A 5128-nucleotide genomic window follows, 5' to 3' on the forward strand; every position below is an offset into this window, starting at 1 on the left:
AACAACGTAAACAAACCGTCAGATGTAGCGCGGAGAGGGACTGTGGGTGAAAAAGTGTGTGTGTGAAATAAAGTGTGATGAACTGAAGGCTTTAGAAAACTGAAGATGAGTTGAGAACAGTGTGAGTGCGCCCCCTGCTGTTCATCATTAACATTACTGCCGCTTCAATCAGAAGATCTTTCAGACTCTGTAATTATAATGTACTGTAATCAAGAAAAGTGTGTCGTTAATTCCAGGTTGTTTGTTCTGCAGCGTTTGTTCACGGTCGTTAGTCTGATAAGGACTCTTCTTCTGAATGCGTCAGAACAGGAAGAACTGAGTCAGTCGGAGCTGAAAAATTCCACTGGAGTGTGTTGGATATGGGAGAGTCAGATCTCGGCTCTGGAACACTTTAGGATGGTGCTAAGAGTGCAGCTGTCTACGTCTGATCATCACTAACCCACCGTCTGAGTTTGGAGAAGATCGGAGAAAGTCAACATTTTCACCCACAAATCCTCTCAGAGGGACCCCTTTGAGTTTTTTTAGAGAAAATTTTTGACTTTGTCCAATCTTCTCCAAACTCACACCCAGAGTTAGGGAGACCCAGACTTAGACAGTAGTCCTCTTAGTTTAGTCTGATCTCACACCAAAGCAGAGATCAGATAATCCGATTTCTGATACATTCCAGTCCAGTAAAGAGAGTTTGGGACAGTAGAATTTTAAAAAGACAGATACGGCTTCAGGAGAGAGACGGGCTGCATGGAAAACTACTGTTATAACATAAAAATCACTCAATTTAAAATGTTTATGAGCAACAAATTTTAAAACACACACAAAGGAACATCAGTTAAGTACTTTATTAAAAGAAGAACATTAATTAACAAGAATAAGTGACCGTAACTATATTATTACTGTGTTAGTGTTTAAACTGCACACAAGGAACACATTTACTGACACAAACATTGGGAGGCCTAAAGACGGACACAGGGTCACCACAATCGTAGTGTGTTGTCGGCCTATTTGGACACAGTGCATATCCAAGTTTGGTGGGGTCAACGGTTAAGGAGATACAGCACTTTGAACTCTTAGGCCTAAGAAACGTTCAAAGGGTCAAGGAGATATGTCCCTTAATGCCTTTGGTTATGTTGGGCTTCATTATAAGTCAATGGCAGGATGACACAAACAACCTACAATCATTATATTTCACGGAAGTTCCCAATATTTCCCTTTTCACGAGTGCACTTGATAAAAGTGACTGGCCGAAGACGGTAAGGGACCGTTTATAAAGTGCGGGTACTGCTTAAAAACGTAAAACATTCAAAGGAGCCTGTTGGTGTTGTTTTTAGAGACTTGAAACCAACTGAAATACAAATATGAAAATCAATAACTGACACTAACAAGTATGTATTTGTATCAGTTTAGTCTAAACGTGCATGTAGTGGACCTGCAGACGGAAGTGTTACAACTCTAACACAGTCTAGTTTTGAAAAATGTTACCAAACACGACTTGGTGGAATTGTATCATGCTTGATGAAGTGGTTATTAAAAAAAAAATAAATACTGCTACTTTCACAAAGTTTTGTGAAAAAAAAAAACAAAAAAACAAACTCAGACAAACCAGACAAACCTACTGCCAAATAAAACCACTTGTACTTAATTAAACAACATCATACAAATAAAATTCAAGCTTTAGTTTGATAAGATCAAATGAGCCTCAAATTAATTTTAATGAAATTAAAGAAAAACAAAAAAACTAAAACTGCGTCTGTGAGACGTACAGATCTAAAATCTCTTGAAGTGTACAGACACTCATCTGACACACACACTACAGCCTTTAGTTTAAAAAGATACGCCTTGAGTTTAAGACAAAAAAGTACTTAGAAGTGCAGGAAAGTGGGTTCAATGGAGAATCCAAGAAGGGAGGAGTGAATTTGGGTAAACAGACTTCTATAGTTCAGGACTGGCCTTAATAACAAGGGAAACATCTCGTGATTACTCATGAAGGTGGAGTCTAACCTACCGTACATGAGAAGAGTTGAGAAACAGTAAGTATTATCATGACTTTCTAAGCTTTTGTTTAAAGTATCCAGAGGACCATCAATACCTTTTCACTTTAGTGTTATGGACCCATAATGCATCAGTGATGGAGTTTATTCTTCAGCAGCAGTTTGTGGACGGCCCCCAACCAAGATAAACAACGTAAACAAAGAAGTTTATATGTTGGCCAAAGGAAAAGGTCTATCTTAACAAAGAACTGCTACATGAAAGGGGTCCATAGTTCAGGTCTGGTGTTTATATTCATGGTAAGATCTCTGAGTCTAACCCACCACAGATGAGAAGACTGGAGAAGCACTTAAGGTGGTTGTAGAAAGCTTTTTTAAATTTTCATCAGAAATTGACATTTCCTGTCCTCTGCTTGCTGAACCCCAAGATCCACTTCATTTTCCTTTAAGCATGAATCACTTTCTGAGGCACTAACTAGTAATAACCCAACCCTGGACTCTACCAAGCTCACCTACACTGAGTGTAGAACAAAGAAAACGGTGAAGGTCCAAGTTTATAACATATGAAAAGTTCTGAACTTAAAGTGATTCAAGACTGCTTTACATATTCGCAGCCTTTAGTGATTCTTTGATCCTTTAGTACGATAATATGCTAATTTCCTTTAATACCATGACTGTTTGACCACATGCGGCCTTAGCACTGTTTAGCAGAAGGTGGCTATTCTTATCTGCATTCAGTACTTTTGTGGTTTCAAACAGAAAGACTGTTATTTCTTTGCCCCATGTTGTAATATAGTGCTGGTTTTTACAGTTATGGTAAGAGCTCCTGAGATACTACGACCATGGCATTTTTAAACGTTAACTAGTTCTGATCAGTGAGTCTCAGCCACAATATCACGTGTAGTTATAATTGTTTGAGAAACAGCTTTGTATGTGAAATTTGACAGCTTACTGTGAAGAAAAACGACACAAAATACACAAAAACTCATTTTTCTGAATCTGTAATGCAGTGATTTATTTCTAACTCTGGAGGGCGATGATGAGCACAGTTGTGGAGTTGTGAAGGCAGCGGTGAGCTTTATTAGGTGTATCACAGGTTTTTTCACCAGCAGTTCAGAAGAAACACAGTGGAATTTGTTGCTCGAACTGTGGAATAAAACAAAAAACTCTGATTATTCTTTCAGTTTCTGTGTAAGACTTTAGTCTTTGGAGCTCCAGGTGGTCTTTTTACAAAAATGAGTTTTTGTAAAACAAGAGCCACTATAAATGAATCTACTCAGATTTTGGCTTCTTGATTGCACTCAATTATGAAAGCTAACGTTTATTTGCACAACATTTTCAATATCTTGTTCATTTTACGTCCCAATGTCTTTAAAACTGGCAAACTGAACTCTTGCTGGGTAGTCCGCTGGAGCCTGAGGTTGTCCAGTTTATTGTTCCAAGAGCAAACATTTGCGAGAAAAATGTCTAGGTTAGCCTTTAGCCTGGTCTAGAAATGCGGCTGGCTTTCCTGCTCTGCAGATGGATGATGTTGGTTTGACCGCTAGATAGTGCCAGAGAATTGTGTTATTGTGTTACGCTCAGTCAGACACTAGAGGGAGCCAGAGGGGTCTAACTTCAAATTCAATGTCAACCACAGGGGCGCTAGATAAAATTTAATTGCAGTTCACTGCAGTTGTGCACAAATTCTCTCTAACCACACAAAGCGATCTGAGCACAGAGCAATTAATCTTTAACAACGTTTATAATGTTGTAATATTACCACACTAACTGTTCTCCCAACAGTTATTTGCATATAAAAATTTCACTGTCCAAATCACAAAGTGTTGGGTCAGAGAAAAAGAAGTTGTACTTTTCTAGGATGACTATCACAGGCCTAAGCAGACTGTTTTAGCTATACTCTGTATATATACAGAGTATATATCTCTATACTCTATAGATAACGTCAGAGGGCAACTTTTATTTGCAATATACGAGTTTGAGGATCATTTTATTTTGTCATACTCTACTTTGAGCACTAGATAAGGTTGTTATTTTGAGTCAGACACTAGAGGTTTCTACCTTGCAATTCACTATGTCGACCACAGGGGCACTAGATACAATTTAACTGCAGTTCACTCAGTGGGCCTCAGGTATGGCCAAGGACTCATTTTCATGTAAACGTCTGCAATTTCGTATTTCGGCCCCCAGATGCAGCCAAAGTTTCACTAGAGGCATCAACAAGAGCACCTGAATTAAACCAAATACTGGGAATCACACAGACCCCAGCAGTTTCACTTTATCCAGTTCAGATCAGTTTAAGAATTAAAAATAGCCAAGTTAGCTACAACAGTTTTTGAAAAATAAAGACAAAAGCAAAGCAGGTAAGCCATTGTTTTAAAAACAATATTTACTCATTTTCTGAAAAGCAACACTACAAATGTCACTGTGAATAAAAGTACCTGTAAGTCTTTACTAGTGGACAATCAGAAGCAGCAGATGGATAGCTGTAGGAAGACAACACATTTAGTAAATAAAAATACTAATTTTAATAATTGAAAAAGACACAGGAATATTAATGTTGACTAAGTGAATTTGTATCAGCATACAGGCCTCTCAATCCAGTAAAGACATTGCTTCCAAACCGGAGAAATACCCACATAGGCAGTCCGGGTTTTATTCTAGCCTCTCCTGGGAGGCCAGGAGGGCGGCGCACAAAGTACACGACGTCTGTGTTTGAGTAAAAGCAGAAGTGCTTTTAATAAAATATCACTTAATGAATATTAAAAGTATTCAATCAACATTTGTACTAGATTTTAAATGACAAGTATCAGAAATAAAAGTACTGTACATCGTTATAACAGCTATTATTACTTATTATTAGAGACAATCATGAGAGGGAAAGAAGGAGATTTCAAAAACAGTGTGATTGACCTCAAATCAGTGTCACAGTGTTTTCTTGAGCTATATTAAATGTCTTTATTCCCCTCACTGTACATAAATATGAATGCTCATAAAGTGGATGCTCAAACTCCAGTTTACACGACAGAGGCTGAATTTCCAAAAGCTGAATATTAATCTAACATTGTTTTAGATATTCTAATTTCAGCATGTAAAACCACAGGGCAGCACCAAATCATATCTTACTGTTTTAACTGCAGCAGCAG

The sequence above is a fragment of the Colossoma macropomum genome, unplaced genomic scaffold (assembly GCF_904425465.1).
Source record: "Colossoma macropomum unplaced genomic scaffold, Colossoma_macropomum, whole genome shotgun sequence".
Classification (NCBI taxonomy): domain Eukaryota; kingdom Metazoa; phylum Chordata; class Actinopteri; order Characiformes; family Serrasalmidae; genus Colossoma; species Colossoma macropomum.